We start from the raw sequence: 21,138 nt of genomic DNA on the forward strand, positions 1-21,138 counted from the left end.
AGAAAGAGATGAAATCAGTGATCAGACTACCAGAGATAATTGTATGATCATCTCAATAAATGCAGAAAAAGTATTTGATAAAAGTCAGTGTCCATTCATGATAAAAATTCTCAGCAAAATAGGAATAAAAGGAAATTTCCTCCTCCTGATGAAGGACATCTACAAAAAAGCTAGAGCTAATATCATACTTAAAAGTGAGACATTGAATGCTTTTTCTCTAAGATCAGAAACAAAGCAAGGATGTCTGCTCTGACAATGTCTGTTAAACATTTTATTAGAAGTCCCACATGGTTCAATAAGGCAAAGGAAAAAAAAGGCAAAACTATTTGAAAGGAAGCTATAAAACTGTGTATGTGGAGATGACATGATTGTGCACATAGAAAACTCTATGGAATCTAGCCAAAAACTACTAGAACTAATAAGGAAATTTAGCAAATTTGCAGACACAAAGTCAATTATAAAAGGCAATGTATTTCTATACACTAGTAACAGAAAAAATGAAAGTAAAAAATAATATCAATTATAATAGCTTAAAAAACTACATCTTAGAAATAAATCTAACTGAAGATGTACAAGACCTCTACAATAAAAACTATAAAACACTGCTGGGAGAAATAAAAAAAAGGCTTAAATAAATGGAGAGCTATACCATATTCATGAATTGGAATACCCAATATTTTTTATTTTTTTAAACTGTGGTATTGAACACCAGAACTTAGTCCTCCTATGTAGCTATAATTTGCATCTTTTGACAGATCTCTTCCTATCTTCCCTTCTCCTTACCCTTCCTGGTCTGTAGGAGCCTCTGTTCTACTTTTTATTTCTATGAGACCAACTGTTTATAGCTTCCATGCATGAGTGAGAACATATGGTGTTTAACTTTCTGTTTCTGGTTTATTTCACTTAACATAATTTCTTCCAGGCTCATCCATGTTGCTGTGAATGACAGGATTTTGCTCTCTTTTATGGCTGAATAGTATTCCATTGTGTATATATAGATCACATTTTCTGTATCCACTCATGTGTTGTTAAACATGTAGGTTGACTCCATATTTTGGCTTTTGTGTTTATTGCTACAATAAACATGGGGGTGCAGATGTTTCTTTGATATACGGATTTCCTTTCCTTTGGATAAATGTCCAGTAGTGGGATTGCTGGATCATATGGTAGTTCCATCTGTAGTTTTTTAAGAAACCTTCATATTGTTCTCCATACTAGAGAGTTCCCTTTCTCCTCATCCTTACCAGCATTTGTGATTTTTTTGTCTTTTTGATAATAGCCATCCTAAATGGGGTAAGATAATACTTCATTATGGGTTTGATCTGGATTTCCCTGGTTAGTTATGTTGAGTATTTTAAAATTATATTTGTTAGCCATTTGTATGAGAAGACTCAATACTTTAAAGGCATCTGCTCATTTTTCTCAATTGATATAATGTAATCGTAATCACAATTCTAGCAGGCTTTTTAAATGAAACCAGCAAGCCAATTCTAAAATTCACATGGAAATGCAAACAATTTAGAATAGCCAAAATAATCCTGAAAAAGAAAAAAATAAGACAGAGGTATTACATTCCCCAAAATTGAGACTTGTCTTATAAATACATAGTAATCAAGATAGTGGGGTATTGAAATAAGGACAAATAGATCAATGGAACAAAGCAAAGAACCCAGACAGACCTGTGTGTGTGTGTGTGTGTGTCCACTCAATTCTCAACAAAGGTATCGACAACAGAGTCAATCAAATAGGGAAGGAAAAGTCTTTTTAACAATGATGCTGGAACAACTGGATATGTGTATGGGGAAATAAAAAGAACCTCAGCCCTTTCCCCCCTCCATATACAAAAAATTGATTTCAGATGGTTCATAGACTTAAAAATAAAAATAAAATCCTAAGCTCCCCAAATAGAATGGATCCCCCCTTAACCAAGGAAACACCAGAGAAATCTTTAAAACCGAGTTCCTGGCCATGATGGGATGGGGTCAGACGCACCTCTGTGTCCCCTCCCTCACTAACCACCACTGGACTTTCCTTCCTAAGGGTTAAACAGAAACCAGCCCTTTGGCAAGACTTGTGCCAGCTGATTTCAACCAACCTTGTGACTGTTCCTCCCTTTTGCAGTTTTCAACATGGCAATGGAAAAATATTCCTTCCTACTAAGAGACCACTGACCAGAGAGTGGTTCTGGCCAGTCTATGGAGGCTACTTACTGAGAACCTTGGTGTCCTCTGCTTCCTTTTGATATCAGAGGGCCGAAACTCAAACCTCAGGCTAATGCCTCCAATTTTTGAACATGGGACCCATGAAAAGACATGAAGCTCAACTGCACATGTTTATCCTTTCATAAATATTCATGACTCCTATAGCTTGTTAAATATGTACACGTGGCCACCCTGCTCAGCATAAATTCCTGTTCCTTTTACCCCTCCCTCACAGTGCCTGTCTGGTCTTTGCCAGAGGCTATGCTTCCCAGCCTGCCAGAATGGGCAGCCTGCAGGCTGCAACCTTTTATAAGAAATAAAGCTCTCCTTTCCAAATTTATGAACCTCATCATTCTTCAGTTGACAGACTTACTGTAAAGCTTCTAGGAAAAAAAAAAAAAATAGAAGAAAATCTCCATAACTTTGGGTAGGCAAAAATTTCTTAGATACAACATAAAAAGACTATCCACAAAAGAAATTGGTCAATTAGATGTCATCAAGATAAAAATTTCCTGCTCATCCAAAGACGCTATTACAAAAATTAATAACTAAGTCACAGACTGATAAAAAATATTTGCAGAACATACATCTAGCAAAGTATATCTAGAATATATAAAGAATTCCTACATATTAACAATAAAAAAAAGACAATCTCATTTTGAAATAGGCAAAAGATCTGCACAGATGTTTTACAGAAGATATAGGAATGGCCAATAAGCACATGAAAAAGGGTTCAACATTGGCAGTCATTAGGGAAATGCAAATTTTAATCACAGTAAGACACTACTTCACACCCACCAGAATGCTAAAATTGAAGACTAACAATACTAATTATTGGGGAAGATGTGGCATAAAGGATACTGTAGAAGTGTTTGTCAGTTCCAATCAAGTTAACCATCAATCTACCCTCTTACCCAAAAACTTTACTCCTAGGTATTTACCAAACAGAAATAAAAACTTATTTCTCAAAAAGACCTGTACAAAAATATACATCACAGCCTATTCATTAGGGCCCCAAACTAGAAACAACCCAAATATGTACCCAGGAGAAATGGATAAGCAAATTGGAGTATATCTGTAAAATGAAATATTATTTAACAACAAAAAGAATGAATATGAATTTAATATGAATATATTATGAATATAATAACTGTATATATAATATACAGTTTACAATATACAATATATAATAACTTATGTATATAATAACTGTATAAATCTACAAAGAATTTTGTTGGCTAAAATAAGAAAATAAAAATCAACACATACTTTATGATTCTGTTGATATGAAATGCAAGGATAAACCTAACCTACAGGATGAAAAACAGAAAGTGGTTGTCTCTGAGGTGCTGGGGGTCTTGACTAGAAAGGGACATGAGAAAACTTTCTGGGACAATGAAAATGTTCTAAATGGGCACACAAGTGGATACACTTGTCAAAAACTCAAAGAACTGAACACTAAAAATCTGTGCATTATACTGTATGCAAATAATACCCTAGTTGAAAACGTAAGTAAGAGAAAAACTGATAGTTCACAATATTATGATATTCCTAAGATTTTCCAGTAAATAAGAATGAAGAGAGGGAGAGAGGGAAAAAGGGAGAGAGGGAGGCAGGCAGGCAAGCAAGACAAAACGAATGCCTTAGAATAAAACAATTTTAGACCTGCAAGAAATTATGAGATCACCTCTGAGTTCTTTCCCCTTTTACAATATCATTGACAGTGGGACGGTTAATCCTTTGCTGAACACTCCCAGAGACTGGTAACGTGGAAACTCGTGAGAAAACCAGTTCCATGGCTGAGTTTGAGGGTAACTCTAATTATTATAAAATTGTTCTACACATCTATAGTGAACTTGTCTCTGACAAAGGTGCCAAGAACATACAGTGGGGAAAGGACAGTCTCTTCAACAAATGATGCTGGGAAAACTGGATATCCATATGCAGAAGAATGGCAACTAGATTCTTATCTCTCACCATTCACAAAAATCAAACCGAAATGGATTAAAGACTCAAATCTAAGAAACTATGAAACTACTAAAAGAAAACACTGGGGAAATGCTTCAGGACATTGGTCTGAGCAATGACTTCTTGAGTGATATCCCCAAAGCAAAACTGAACAAACAGGACCACATCAAGCTAAAAAGCTGCTGCACAGCAAAGGAAATAATCAACAAAGTGAAGAGACAACCTATAGAATGGGAAAAAATATCTGCAGACTACCTGTTTGACAGGGAATTAATAATTAGAATATATAAGGAGCTCTAACAACTCAATAAGAAAAAAATCAAATAATCTGATTATTATAAAGTTCTTTATATTGAGCTGAAAATCTGCCTGCTTTCAACTTCTACCTTAGTTATTTATAGGCCAACATGGTATCGGTATTCTTTCTTTCATAATTCTCCTTATACATTTCTTCAGTCTTCTCTTCTAAGCTAAAGATACTTAGAGCTCCAAATTTTAGCAAGTCCTCAAAGGAAGTGGTTTCCAGATCTTGCTCTGGGTATAATATTCTTTCTAAAACGTGATAGGAGGACTTGGAAATGTCATTTCAGTTTTTGTCTCATCAGCACAGAACACAGTTTATATATATATGTTATAGTAAATAGTGGTAAAATAGTAGTAAAAGTGGGCATCTTTTATGATCCATGCCTCATTCTCTATTAAGATATTCCATAGTAAGAGTGATGCTTTGTACAGTTGTATGGTACATTTTTCTCTTGCAACTAATTAGTCAGGATTGCATATGTCTGAATGCCAAAATAATTAATAGGAAATTTAGGCCTAATAGTATCTGTTACTATAAGAAACTGGAGTGCAAAATATGCTTTATCTGACAATACATATGTCAGCTGTTTATATATAATTACTGGGTTTTTAGATTATGTCTTTTTAAATTTATAATATTCATAAGTATGACTTAGAGAGAGGTAAATTAACTAATTTGTAGCAGATTAAGTCAGCAAAAATCAGTAGTCAACACTGAAGGAGTTAATGTTTTAATCTAGACCAAATACAACATTTTTCATTTTGGTTGGTAACTCTTTCCTGATTACTGGTGTGGTGGTTGTTTAAAACAACTCTATTCTTTAAGTTATAAAATTATTTAATAGCAGTTTATAAATAAGAGAGGGAAAAGTAAACATTATCCAAACATCCCAGTACAATAACTGCTGTAATCACTTCTATGTATTTCCGTCTAAGATTTCACATAAACATACGTGTTTTCATATAACTTTAATATATAAGCTTCCCCCCAACACGATGTCATTTGTACTCTTTCATGTAGCTACAACACAGTTTCCACAGTTATAATTTCTAATGGTTACAAAATATTCATTCCATTAAGTAAACATTCATTAAATAATAGCCCATTGTTGGCTACTTAGAATGTTTCTGTATTTCTAAATAATGAGTCTATGAATTCTTTCCTCCATTATCATTTCCATTCCTTTTATCATTTCCTTAAGTTAACAAAATGTGATTATAATTGCTCCGTGGACTTTGAAACAGAGTGCCAAATTATTTTTTAATAGGTTTATACTGCCACTGTGGGTTGGTTTGATGGAATGCATTCCACTTGTCGCTTCTGTGACCTCAGAAGATCCTCGCGGCCAGGGAGCCCGGGGGATTTCCCACCCTGGGGCCACGTGCCACCGCGGTGGGAAATCCCCTGACCACAGTCTGGTGAGAGCTTATGAAACACAGGTGACAGAGCACAAGGTCGGGAAACAACCAGCTGGCTATTTCAGATTCCTCACAGGACAGCCTCCAAAGAGAACCTGACACCTCACTTCCTGGTAAGTATTTGCATTTGGTTTCAAGAAGGAGCTTATATTTCTATCATGTGTTAATTGGAGGTATCGAGTGCCATGCCAGCAGAGGATGGAAAAAATGGACAATGGAAAGCATAACACAAAACTGACAGAATCAAAAGCATTAAGAAATATTATATGGCATCAAAATATCTGACTCCAATTATACTTCATATTTTTTCCACTCTCAATTACAGCCTCAATAAATTCTACATAAAGGCAGAGAATGTGCTGTATATTTTCAGATTAACTTGATGTCTTTTTGTACTCATACTGGGCTCAAAATGGCAGGTATAAAGTCGTTATGTTATTATACCTTTCACTTATACTGCTAATAACACTTGAAGACAAACATTAAAAAAAAATAACAGTGAATAAAGAGCTTTTCTTCAGGGTATTAGTTTAATTCCCCTCTATTCCCTACAACAGAAACCATACTTAAAATTATCAATGGGAACTAAAAATGGGGGTTGATGGTGGTGACCTCTAATCATACTGTACACCAAAAAGAGAGATTAAATGCATTACAGAAAACAGGGACAGAAGGAAAGATCAATCTGTGACTCAGCAAAGGAAAGTAATGACTTAATGACTTGCCTATGAGGCCCCATGGCCAGGTAGCTAGTGGGGAACTCCAGCAGACCCAAGCAGAGCCCCTGGGAACCACCCAGCCTTTTGAGGCCCCACGGAATGCTCCCTTGCCTAGAAGAAATTCCCCTTGGCCACACCTGCTAGCATCTCATACTGACCAGGTGGGCCAGGCTAGGCAGAAAGCACAGGCTCCATTCCTCCCCCCTCCTGACCACATACCAAGGTCTTTCATTTGGGCCTAAAAATGTGTAACACGGACCTTCACTAAGATAGAACCCTTCCTGACTTCTAATAATCAGTCAACACAGATCCCTGTGTGTGAAGATGATCAAACTAACAACAGGTATAGAAAGCTCAAAATGAAGGAACCTCTGAGGAGTATTCAAAAGAATGTTCTCTCCTTTTTCCTTAGAAAATAAAATTCCTTCAAGAAAAGGAGACACCTTGAGAACTATTTGGTTTCTTTTTTTAAAAAACAAGATTCGAGAGGACACTAAATCAATGCAACAAGAACAGAGAGACACAATGAGGGGCAACATAAGATTAGAAACTGCATACAGATGGAAGCATAGTTGTCAAAGTAAAACCATAATGAAGGCAGTACACAGATTGTAAACTAGGTAAGACATTTAGAAAACAAGCTTGAATAATCTCCCAAAAGCCACAGGAACAAAATGGGAGGAAAAAAAAAAAAAAGAAACAGGAATAAAGAAAAACAGGAGAAGAAATGATAACTGAATAATAAGAAATTTTTCTTGAGATGATAAAACACTTGAGTGTTGATATAAGAAAAAACTCATTGAGTTCTGAGCAACATTAACAAAAACTATCTAGAAATATCTCATGAAATTTCTGAATTTCAGAATAAAAGAAAATCTGCAAATATTCAAATGGTAGGCACCAGGAAAGGAAGTTTATCAACAAGGGAAGAAAAGTAAACTGGCATGAGACTATTCCTGTGAAACACTAAAAACACTAGAAGACAATGGAGTAAAGAAGGTGTGAGGACAAAGGCTATGATCTAAGGATTCAATGTCTGGCCATGCTATGGCGGGTGATCACCGATAAGAGAAAGATGTAATTGTGCAAGGCATCAGAGAGCACTCACCCGGCTCGTTAATGTAGGGAATGAGGTCATGGGAGAGCTAAATGAAACCAAACCACACAGGTTTGTTACAGTAAAGTGCTTAGAGCACACACGATGGTGATCACTCATCTCTCTCTGGGGTCCCTGAAGCCAGGGTAGGCAGGCCTTAGGCCAGAGTTTCACTTAGCTACCATTTAGCCATTTCTTGGTTTATTCTTCCCATGTTGCAATGAGGTTTGTGATATCCCTCCCAGCATCAAAGGATTGCCCCGGATCCCTAAACTGCCTGGCCATCTTTAGCCTCCGTGTACTAAAAATCACCTGGAGCTGCCATAAAACATGCATTTTTAAATCCAGCAAAGTCATCTGCATTTCTTCATGACAGACACAACGTCACTTGCACACTTCTGTCAGCATTATAGCTGCAAACTGTCAGAACATAAAATAAGTGGCAGAAAGACTGAGTAAATAATACATGCAAAACACATTCGATTCAGGAAGGCTAAATGGCTGGGAACATTTGTCCCATGCTGCACTAACATTTACTGCCTGAGGACGTGATCTGCTGGACTTGCTTCTATTTGCAGAAAGCATGCAAAAGTATTCAGAGCTAGAGAAAAATATGAATTGTGTATTAAAAGGAACTGTCATGTATGCACCTATGTGTGTATACATATATGCAAATACTTTTATATGTTTTTTACCTATATACACATGTATATATCTATTTTATGTAGATCAGGAGATATATTTTATATTTTTCTGAGATAAACAAACACACATTTCAGAAAAATACTTCAGAGACAAATAACATTATAACATCTCCCAAACTATGTGTGTATACCACTCAAGTACCATTCCAGAAAAAAGAAATGAATGGAAAAAAAGGAAATCAAGATTGGTTGAGTTACTGTATAATAATATAAAATATAAATCATGGTAAGCAATAAACCTATTAAACATAAATCTAAACTTAATATCGTCATAAAACTTAATGCTAAAATTTTAACCTTTTTGTTGTAAAATATAACTCACATACAGAAAAGTACAAAAAGTATATGTACAGTTCAATAAATTATCACAAAGTAAATACTCAGTTAATCATCATCTAGGTCATGAAATAGGAGGCTGCCAAAACCTCATTACCATCACTCTCCGCCCCATGTCCCCCCCTAATGACCACCCCTCCCTTTCATCCCAAAGTAACCACTATTCTGACTTTTATATAAACTTGCACGCTTTTCTGTACAGTTTGATCACCCATAAAAAGTCAACGACTCACACCATTTAGAACTACCCATGTGGTTCTAAATTGATTCAGGGAAAGATCATTAATTGATGTTATAACCACCGGGTGAAGGGTTGTTGGGAACCAGCATATTCATAGCCTGAAAGTATCACCCCACGGATTACTTATTAGTTACAGAGAGGAATGGCACCTTTACAATGAAGAAATATGGCAGATGTCACCTTAACACCATGAGCAAACTTAGTATCAGCAATGACGGGACAAACTGCCATTTTGGGTCTCCTGATGTGATGCAATGGAAAGTAGAGTAGTATACAACTCTTCTTATGTGGTCCTTTTGCCAAAAATGTTCAACTTCAATCATAAGAAAACACACTCAGACAAATCCAAATTGTGAGAAATCCTATAAGGCAATTTGCGTGAACTCTTTTAAAATGACAATGGTAAAAAAAAAAAAGTGAGGGAACTGTTTTAAATTAAAAGACATCAAAGAGCAATAACAACCAAATGCAGTGTGTAATCTTTGAATGCTGGGGCATTTTCTAAAAAAAAAAAAAAAAGTGATAAACACGGGAGGCTGAGGGGGAAGGATCGCTTGAGGTCAGGAGTTCAAGACCAGTGTGAGCAAGAGTGAGATCCCATCTCTACCAAAAATAGAAAAAATTAGCCAGGCGTTGCATGCACCTATAGTCCCAGCTACTCTGGAGGCTGAGACCGAAGGATCGTTTAAGCCCAGGAGTTTGAGGGTGCAGTGAGCTATTATGACCTCACTGCACTCTACCAGGGGTGACAGAGCAAGACACTGTCTTAAAAAAAAAGTGATAAAGGACATTATCAGGGCTTGCAGCAATGGGAGCAATTTAAATATAAACTCCATGGGCCAGGTGCGGTGGCTCATGCCTGTAATCCTAGCATTCTGGGAAGCTGAGGTGGGAAGATCACTCAAGGTCAGGAGTTCAAAACCAGCTTGAGCAAGAGCAAGACCCTGTCTCTAGTAAAAATAGAAAGAAATTAATTGGACAACTAAAAATATATAGAAAAAATTAGCCGGGTATGGTGGCGCATGCCTGTAGTCCCAGCTACTTGGGAGGCTGAGGCAGGAGGATTGCTTGAGTCCAGGAGTTTGAGGTTGCTGTGATGCCACGGCACTCTAGCCTGGGCAACAAAGTGAGACTCTGTCTCAAAAAAAAAAAAAAAAAAAAAAAGCATAAATATAAACTCCATGTATTACAATATATGATTGTAAACTGATTACAAAATTACCATATCAAAGTTAAGTTTCTTGAATATGTTAGTGATATCATAGTTGTGTAGGAAAACATCCTAGTCCCTAGGAGATATATGCTGAAGTTTATTTTAATGATTTGTTGGGTGGAAGGGGGAGAATTACACACACACATATACACACCAGAAAGAAAAGCAAAACAAATGTAGTTAAATGTTAACAAGTGGTGCCTAGATGAAGGGTGACCAGATATGCCTGGAAGGACATACTGTTAACTTTTTTGTAGGTTTGGAAAAACTAAAATAAAAATCCAAGAAGAAAATAAGGCACAGACTCAGATTGGGTTAAAGAAAAAAAGAAAAAGAAAAGACAACTTCTCTTAATACTATATAGATGGGAAGTATATAAAGAGCAGGATAACTAAAGCCCCAGATTTGGAGCTAGAGAAAAAAAGGGGAGCCTCAACGGACCAACAAGTACCAGGAATATCATGGAGAGGGAGGAGCTTAAGAAAACAACCCCTTATAGTTGTTCATGAACTCCTAGTCTCACCCCTGCGGTGTGCATGCATGGATCTGACCCTAAATAGTACACACAGACATTGCGAACTGAACTACAGGACAGAAAACCCCTCAATTCTCAGACTGGCCACTGGCTACTACACATATGAGATAGATCCAAATAGCAGTGTAAAGCCTATGAAAATTTCTTTGACACTGGAACCACAATCCATAGACAGCTGGCTGGAACCTATGGCCTGAACCCAGCCAGGAACACTGCCTGCTAAAACAAAAAATATCAACATTTTTGTAGGATTTAAGAGCCAGAGTCTCATAACATAATAATCAAAATGTCCAGGATACAATCCAAAATTACTCAGCATATGAAGAACCAGAAAATCTCAAGCTGCATGAGAAAAGATGCCAATGCTAAGAAGCATAGTTGTTGCAATTATCTAACAAAGATTTTAAAGCAGCTATAATAAAAATGCTCCAAGTAAAAGTGAGCATTCTTGAAACAAATGAAAAGATAGAAAGTCCCAGCAAACAAAATATATAGAGAACCAAGTGCAAATTTAATTAATTAATTTTTTGTTGCCCCTATACTTGGATAAGAACAAGTGCAAATTTTGAAACTGAAAAAACACAATAATCGAATTAGAAAACTCATCAGACTGGCTCAATAGCAGAATGAAGAATGACAGAAGAAAGATAGTTCAATAAAAATTATCCAATCCAAACCAAGAGAAAAGAGACTGAAAAAATAAAAATGAATAGAGCCTCAGAGACCTGTGGGATAATAGGAAAAGGCCAAACATTCATGTCACTGAAAGAAAAGCAACATGTCATTGGAGTCCCAGAAGGGAGGGAAAAGAGTGTGGAGGAGCAACAATATTTGAAGAAATAATGGATGAAATTTTCCTAAATTTGGCAAAATCCATAAAATGGCAAACCCCAAACAAGATAAAACACAAAGAAACCCATGCCCAAACACATCATAACCAAACTGCTGAACACTAAAGAGAAAATTAAAAATCCTGAACACAACCAAAGAAAAATGACACATTACATACAGGGGAACAAAGATTTCAAAGACTGTAGATTTCTCATCAAAAATCACAGAGACCAGAGAAGGAGTATTACTGGCCTTCGAGTGGAGGTCTGACCAAGTTCTTGGTGTTTGCTGGGAAAAGAATTTCAGGACACACCACATAAGCCAAGCAAGTGGCAGCTTTTACTGAAAGTGAAAATACACTCTCAGGAAAGAGAGCAGGCGGGCTTGAAAGAGAGCAGCTGCATTGGGAGGAAGTGGTTTTATATCTTTTGCAGCTTCACTAATTGAAAGGAGGAATATTCAAGGGCAAGGGGTTAGCTTTTACTAAGAATTTGGGTAGTAATTCCTGGAATTTGGGTTCCCTCCCATTTTCATACTTTATATAGTTGTTTTGGAACTGTCATGGTGATTTCAGGGGTGGAGAAAATTTTAAAACTGCAATGTAAATGACAGTGTAATTAGCCAAAGTTGATGTAAGGTGACAGAGATATCTGACAAGCTGGCTGAAACAGTTCTTGGCTGCAGTTATCAGCCCCTTTTGTTCAGATTGTTTACTGCACACCTGCACACCCAATCTTCAATCAAGCCCCTGCATTGGGTCCCAGCCCTGTCTCCCAGTCTCCTACTCTAACAGCAGTATAACAACAATTTTAAAGTGCTGAAAGAAAAAAGCTGTCAAAACGGAATTCTATAACCAGGAAAATATCCTTCAGGAATGAAGGTGAAATAAAGATATTCTTAGAGGAAGAAGTACTAGGAAAATCTCTTGTCAGCAGATCTACTCTAAAAGAACTGCTAAAGGAAGTTCTTCACACAGAAGGGAAATGACACTATTAGGAAGCTGGGACATCAGAAATGAAGGAAGAGCAATAGACATGGTCAATATCTGGATAAATTTAACAGGCTATTCTCTAACTGACTTCTTTACTGTATGCTTGACAGGTGAAAATGAGACTTATAATGTCTGGTTCTCAATGTACGTAAGTGTCACATATAAGACAATAATACCATAAAGACGGGAGGGTAAAGGGGCCTATACAGTGGTAAGGTTCCTACACCTCATTTGAAAGGTTAAATATTGAATCTAAGTAAAGTGAAAAAGTTTAAGTATGTATACTGTCATCTCTAGTAACCACTAAAACAATCTACACAAAAATACACAGTAAAAAACACAACAGAAAAATTTAAATGGAGTACTAAAAAGTTCAAACGTGTGACGCAATTCATATGACATTATCCAAAAGACAAAAGTTTAGTGATTGCCAGAGGTTAGGAATGGGGCAGGGCATGACTGCAAAGGAAAACACAGGGAGTTTTCTGGAGTGATGGAACGGTTCTATGTCCTGTTTGTGATAGTGGTTACACAATTCGATACATATGTGAAAATTCAGGAGCTACACACGGAGTCTGTTGTTTTGTGTGTTAATTTAAAAATTAAAAAAATAAATAACAAAGAGAGGTACGGGTCAAGGTAGAATCTCAGAGAACACTAGCACATAAAGAATAAGGGGAGCAAAAAAATAGAAGCCAAAGAGGCAAAAAGAAAAAGAAAGAGTCCAGAAGAGAGTGCCGGCACAGAGGGCAGCACTGCAAGGCGGAGAGTGTGGAATATGCGGCGCCTGTTGGACTGGCAACTGGGCAGCTGGCGTTGCCTGCGTAAGCGCTGCTTTGGGCATGGGAGGGAAGGGGAAGGAGAGAGCAATTTACCCGATTCGCAAGAGCACACACGTGCCAAAATGTGGAGATGGAAAGACAGCCAAGTCTAGACTAGTGTATTACAAAAAGCTCATATTATTTAAAACCATAACAACAACTACTAATATTTACTGAAAATTTACCATGTGCTAAGCCATGGTTTCCCAATCTTGAGGTGTATCTAGTTATAAAGTTTCAAAAAATTCTAATCCCTCAGTATCGGTAAGTTACTGTATTTAAATTATTTAAATGTAAAATAAATGTAAGTTATATATCCTTTATGTTGATAGCTCTCTATACTGCTAAAAATAAATATTCACATAAAAATAAAACTAAAAAAGTAAAAATTCTACTTAACAATAACAATGTTGACAGATCAAGCTTGTTTTGTGAAACTACATTGCTGTTTATAACATACGTATGTGCAGGCTAGGGTATGGGTCCTTTGGGGTTGTCCTGCTATTCTTTATTCCAGCTGTGGAGACATCCTTTATACAGTGCACAGTGACAGGCCTTGGCCTTCTCTTGGAAGCAAATACATTATTACATATTAAGTATACCTTCTTTTCTCATTAGCTGAGAATCACTGGGATCCAAGACAATTAAACACACAAATACAAATGTGAGCTAGAATTGCACGGCAAGACAACACAGTGGTCATCCAGAACATTCTTTTAATTTTTAAATATTATGATTAGTATGCAAACATAAAATTTAAAAACAATTACCAAAAAAAGTCACAGATCTCAGAGAAGAGCCCCTCAGCTCTAATTTTGAGGACACAATGAGAAAAGCATTATATTCAATATACATTATCTTATTTAGGCATTAAACAATCCTATAGTACGTACAATAAATAAAGGCCTTGAAAGTTTTCTTAGCCCTCCAGGAAAACGATTACTTTAAAAAATGTAAGCCACATTAGAATCTTTGCTTAATAAGGCAACAGTAGGGGGGGGGGGACCGACCCCAAACCACTTTCCATTATTTTAGAACACTGGAATCCTGATGATAATGTGCTCAGCTCTGAATGAAATGATTTACAGACAATCAACATGTGTTTCTTAGCAACATGCATAAAAAGGCTACAATACACTATATGATTCAAATTATATGACATTCTGTAGAGACAAAACAACAGAAAGAGTAAAATAATCAGTGGTTGCCAGGAGTTTGAGAGGAACAGGGGAGGGACGAATAGGTGAAGCACAGGAATTTTTAGGGCAGTAAAATATTCTGTATGATGCTGTAATGGTAGATAGGTGACATGCATTTGTCAAAACCTGTAAAACTTTACAGCACAAAGAGTGAACCTTAATGTATGTAAATTTTTAAAAAAATCATTTAGGAGGTTGGGTATTACAGAAATGAATGTAGATTGTAATTAGATTGTCTAACTGTCACACAAATGTATAAAACATCACTGAATAAGGTGGAAAGAAAAGATGCTAGCCTAAGTAGCTTTGGAAATGAGTGACATCTGTAAGACTAAAGGCAAAAGGAACAACACATAAGCTCTGAATTCCTGTTGATAAAGTTATTTCCCATGGAGGTACAGGTTAATAATTCCGATACTGCTATACATATGCACTGGAACTGAACAATTAAGGAAATGAGTGGCAGGTGGTAGGAGCCAAATTCTCAACTGTTGGAGGAGTTTATCAATAAGCAAGAGGATGAGGCTAGAACAATCCATGTGGTAATGGATTAGAGACATCAGTACGAACTCATGTTTAACTCAGTATAGATAAAGATGGTTTTATATATATACACACACACAGGTTAGTAAACACATATACACATATATTTCTGTGCTCTGTCAACCAAGAGGGCCAAAAAAACAAACAAACAAACAAAAACCACCTCAGTAGCAACAAGCACACTTAGCACCCAGATCTTGGTTTCTAATACCAATCCCCAATAACCAGAACCAGGACTCCTTGGAGAAATGACTGATTATAAGGCTGGGGCAGGAACTACATAAGATCAGCCTGGAGTATCCTGTGTCAGACAGTAAGGAAGTACCTTATAAAAAAAAAAGAAAAAAGAAAAACCACATTGGGTGTGGGGTATGTCAAAGGATCACAGAAGCCAACTGAAAGAATTCCCAATGGCCAAAGGTAGAAGACAACAAAACAAAATAGTTTGCATTATAACTCAAAGTATAAAATAAATATCCATGAGTCTATACTGATAAAAACACCTGATTGAATAAATTAATAAATGAGGGAGAAGAATCTCCCATGCAGAATTCCAAATAGTTTATGGAGATATTCTACCTTCAAGGAGGAAGGAGTATAACTCCCTACTTTTTAGAGGTAGGCTGCATGTAGTCACTTTCTTCCAAAGAGTAGAGTATGGAAATGGGGAAGGGAGGAAGGAGTAACTTTATAGCCGGAGAAGCCTCATAAACAACCTCAGCCAGGTGATCAAAGTCAACATTAGTCACGGATCACATTGACAGTATGTGCTCATGGTATGACATGATATGATGAAAATGGCACTTTATTTCTGTGGTCTTCCTCCAAATAACTCGTTAACTGCAGTGTTATCACAAGAAAAACATCAGACAAATTCTATATGCGTAGTATCCTACAAAATACCTGAGCAGCACCCCTCATAACTGTTGATGTCATCAAAAACAAGGGAAATCTGAGAAACTGCCACAACTAAGAGGAACCTAAGGAGACATGACAACTAAATATATTGTAGTATCCTAAAACAGAAAAATGATATTAGGTAAAAACTAAGAAAATTTAAATAAATTGTGGATTTTGGTTAATAATATTTTTTCTTTTTTTATAAAGTACTTCCTTACTGTCTGACACAAGATATTCCAGACTGATCTTATATATTTCCTGCCCCAGTCCTATAATCAGTCATTTCTCCAAGGAATCCTGGTTCATTAATTCTAACAAACATACCATGCTAATGTAAGATGTTAACAAGGGAAAATAGGTGTGGTGTATATAGGAACCCTCTGTATTATCATTTTAATTTCTCTATAAATCTAAAATTGTTCTAAAGAATAAAGTTTATTATAAACAAAACCTACAGCTACCATATTTAAAGATGACATACAGCTACCATACAGCTACCTACAGCTACCATATTTAAAGATAACGCTTTCCCCCTAAGATCAGGTACAAGGCAAAGATGTCTACTCTCACCACTTCTAGTCAATGCTTTGAAAAAGAAAAACAAAGTTGGAAAAGTCATGCTATCTGATTTCAAGACTTCCAAGAAAGCTACAGTAATCAAGACAGCATAGTACTGACATAAGGATGGACAACAAGATGAATGGAACAGAAAAGAGTCCAGCAATAGATTCACACATATTTACAACTGATTTTCCACTAAGGATATCCCTATGAACCTCAGGTTCCATAAGAAACATCAGCAAGCCTATTTCTTCAATTCTCTTAGGATCCTTATTTACATGCAAGAGAACATACAAAGGGAATGTAATGATTCCCGAGTGGCTCGTATGAGCAAGGTACTATTTCCATTAATCCTCAGGATAGCCTTGTGAGGCAAGTGTTACCAACAGTGTAGTTGAAAGACTGTAAGTGATTTATCCAATTCTACACAGCTGATAAGTAGCAAAGCTGGGTCTGAATCACAACCTGTATGATTCTAGAGCTTTTTCACACTTAAAAAGGAAATAGCGGACATCAGCTCAAACATTCTAAGACTACTTTGTCTTGTTTTGTTTTGCTTTGTTTGAAAGATGAGATCATTCAAGTTTCCCTTATAAATGTCTTCCAAAATATTAAGTAAATATTTTATCATTTGCTAAAATGAAAATATTAGCTTATTAGGCCAACTTGTGATCCAGTTGAGTATTCTGTATACTGTATATATATTTTGTATTAATAGTAACCTGAGGACTTCTGCATAGTCTGTGAAATTATTTAAATGCTATTAAATTAAAAATATAATCTTATTTTTTAATTGTTATAAAAATGTATGATGGTTACTTTTGGTATGCTATATTTTGTTGGCTATAATCATGATTATCTAATTTCAAATCTTAAGTGTTATAAGTAAGCCAAAGTCATTTGCTAATATTTTCCCGTCACAATTATAGAAAATCCTGGACAGTTTTTATACCTCTATTTTATCACGTAAGCTTCTAGAGAGTCTCTCATGAAACATCTAGACCCAAACTATTAGAACTCTGCTCTCTTGGAAACATAGCCTATACCTCAAATCCAATGGATGAGAGAAATTTCCTTTCCTCTGGGACCCAGAAATGCTAACAAGATTATGGTCTTACATTCCCCTATCTGCTCCTGCCACGGAATATTTAGAGCATGTTCAAATTCTTACAGTGAGAACAAAATATGTAAATCCCCAAACAATTAGGGACTGAAAAAGTCTTAAACATTATTTCTGAGTTCTTCCTCTTAGATCTCAACAAAACAGACTAGCTGTTAATGAATTTCATAAAACTGTGCTATTTCTAAGTTAGGGCTTATACTATTCCCTGTTTGCATTTGGTTCCATATTAAATGAGTAGTTTTGAAAATGCTTATGATGATGATAACACAATTTTAAAGCACTGTAACCATTTATTGTCTCAACTGATCCTCCTGTCAATCCTGAAAAATATACAGGGAAACTTAGAGTATTTTACAGATGCCAAAACAGGACCACACAGATTATGTAATTTGTCCAAGTTACCCTGCTAGTAAGTGGTAGGGCAGGAGAAGACAGGTCTCTGATTTTAAATCCAAATGCTTTACTCAGTTGCTCATGCCTCTCATGTCTCAAATTTCAGGTCTCTGTCTAACTCCAGACTAAACATAGTCTGCATTTTTCCCATTCCATAGGAACATCACCTTGGTTCTCCGTATTTCCCTTTCTCACAGCAGATTTCCACCGAAGCCCAGATAGTTGGTAAGACTTAGGTGCTGAGAGATTCAGCACTATGACATCTGTCAGTTAGAAAGCTGAAGTTAACCGTGCATTCTTGTTTTAAAAAAACAAATAACTTGAAGAAGAAACATTTCTCTACTTAAGAAGAAAACATTCCTCCTCTGCAGAAAAGTTACCTACCTTTTTTCACCTAGTCTTCACACTCCAGACATATTTTTAGGGGTGTTTCTCCATCCTACAAAGGGGGTGTAAAGGGAAAAGCTCCTGCATTTTCCAGAGGCAGATATTTACAAGCAAGTCTCTCAGTGCCACTGCTTCTTGAATTTCTCTCAAAGCATAGAAAAGAAATCCAAATACGAAATAGTACCTGAAATACAACATAACTAATATTGACTAAGGGGTGTCCCACTAATGAAAGAACTGCTGACTTGAAAATGTCCCAATTTTGTAAAATGTATCAATAGACTAATATTTTGCATTGTATTTTATTCCTCAATGTTAGTTATCAATTTATTCCCTCTCAGCTCCAAATTCACCCTTCATTACCTACTCTGCACTAAGTGGCTGAACTCTTCAGCATTTGTCCTCTGCAGTGGGCTATAACGTTAAGTTTTATGCATAGAGGGCGCTGAAGGGAAAATGCAAGAGGAAAGGGCTTCTCCAGGATCTGGGGTGCTTGTATGTTTTCTTCTTCTGCTGATGCATGGCTGTACCAGTGACTATGGATATGGAGCATAACCAAGGTTGCTCTGCCCCAACTGTGAACCCGGGGCAGACGACCATTCAGTGAGCTCACAGCTCCAGCTTGGTGAACACCTTGCCACTGCCCTCCGGACATGGACATTGTGCACCCCAGGGCTCACACCATCCTGCTGCTGAGCTGGCTCCCAATGCCTCAATTCCCGCTATGGGCTCGCCCACCAGCCTTGGCCTGCCTTCATTCCCCGAGGGATGTTTCATCCTCACCAATCCTGGCTGTGGTTGCCTATCTGCTGGCCTCAGCAACTTCACTCCAAGAGCAGTGTTTCTGCTTGCCTTTGACTGTGGCAGCCAGAGCAACCCAGGGAACTTCTCTGCCATCCAGTGAGCTCTAGAGAGGGCTCTTTGTCCAGAACGTTGGGTGCAGCTGAGGGAGTAGGTGAGGTGTAGTAAAAACAGGAGTCCTAAATGAAAGTCTACCTAGTAAGATATATGAGCCCCATCTCACTAACCCTCTTTCTCAAGTCTCTTTCCCCAGTCAGCACCCAGAACTCTAGCAGCAGATACTTCCTAAGAGGAGACTGGAGGATTGTTCTCCAGAAACAGACTAGGCCAAGAGAAAGGATATATATTCTGATATTTGAAACTCCTACAATAAAATGGTTGGGTATCCCTTCCACTGCCCTAAAACAAACTGCCAGTTGACAAACTTTAGCCTATACAAAGTCCTTCCCGTCAGTTTCTGGGTGCTCCACTTTTAAATGTGAACATTTGGCCAAGAATCAACAAACCTTTGAGAAAAGGTTCCAAAACTGAGGGTGAGAGGAAGGAACTCAGAGGAAACAGCCCTACAGGGGGAAAAAGAAAGACACGCGCACACACACACACCCCCTCAGAGATACAGAAAGACAATGTAACAACAAAATTATAACAGAAGGGTATAAAAAGGAACTAAAATGTACTTTCAGAGAACAAGAAAGAATTCTTAGAAATTTGGACAGCAATGATAGTTCTGATTCTTGATTATAGTAATGGTTACACAAATTTACAAGGGATAAAATTATATACACACACTGTACTAAACTGAATTCCAGGTTTTGATATTGTACTATAATTATATAAAATGTAACTACTGGGGGAAACTGGGTAAAGAGTACATGGGACCTCTGTACTATCTTTGCAAATTTTGTGAATCTGTAGTTATTTCAAATGAAAGTTAAGAAATTTTTAAAGGAGAGAGATAGGATGACATATGTACATGACAAGGGGTTGGGGAGGGAGAAGAACTGGAAGGAAGACAGAGTTAAAAACATCACCCAAAAAATAAAGCAATGAAAAATAGGAGAGAGAAAAATGTTTTAAATGGAGAAATCTGGAGGCCTAACACTGATAAGAGGACACACAGAGAGAGAGAAAGAGAAAAATCACGTGAAGGATATCAACAAAAAATAAACAATAAAAATAAATAATAAAATCCAAGAAAGCTTCTTGGAATTTAATGACATGAGTTTCTAGATTAAAAGGGAGTATCAAGTACTCAGAGCAATGAATGAAAAAAGAAAAAGTCACATTTACATCATTGTGAAATTTCAGAACACTATAGTTGAAGAGAAGGTTCTCAAAGCTTTCAAAAACAGAGGAGAAAAAAATCATTCATGTACAGTGGAAATCAGAATGGGGGGCTTTTTGAGAGCAACACCAAAAGCTGCAGGCTAATAAGCAATGCCTTCAAAATTCTGAGAAGAAAATGTCCAACCTAGAATGCAGTCGGTCTCCCAAACAAGCTTGAAGTCAGAATACGGTGATTTTTCAAACATGCAAGTCCTTAAAATTTTTACCTCCTATACACTCTTTCTTTAGAAACTCTTGGAGAATATGTTCCACCAAAAAGGGAATGGGAAGAAAGAGGAAGACTTCGGATCCAAAACGCAGGGAACATATATCCGAAAGAGACAAAGGTACTCCGGGGACAAAGGGCATTGTGGTTCAGGGACATCCCAGAACAGTCTGTCCAGATGGGACCAGGGATATAAAGGACTCAGGGGAAGGGGAAAGTCTCTAATCAAAAGATGAAACTGACAGGCTACCTACACGCACTATATCCATATAGAAAGGAATTTCACAATTCTATCAGTTAG

The 21,138-nt window shown here is 36.9% G+C and overlaps 1 protein-coding gene across 3 annotated transcripts in view; it reads right to left on the reverse strand.

Annotated features, from left to right (window-relative positions):
- The window catches only part of STX8 (syntaxin 8), a 467,623-nt gene that overhangs the window by 104,211 nt on the left and 342,274 nt on the right, over positions 1-21,138 (reverse strand). The gene's annotated exons all lie outside the window — the stretch shown is intronic.

This window comes from Microcebus murinus, chromosome 18 (genome assembly GCF_040939455.1).
Source record: "Microcebus murinus isolate Inina chromosome 18, M.murinus_Inina_mat1.0, whole genome shotgun sequence".
NCBI lineage: Eukaryota > Metazoa > Chordata > Mammalia > Primates > Cheirogaleidae > Microcebus > Microcebus murinus.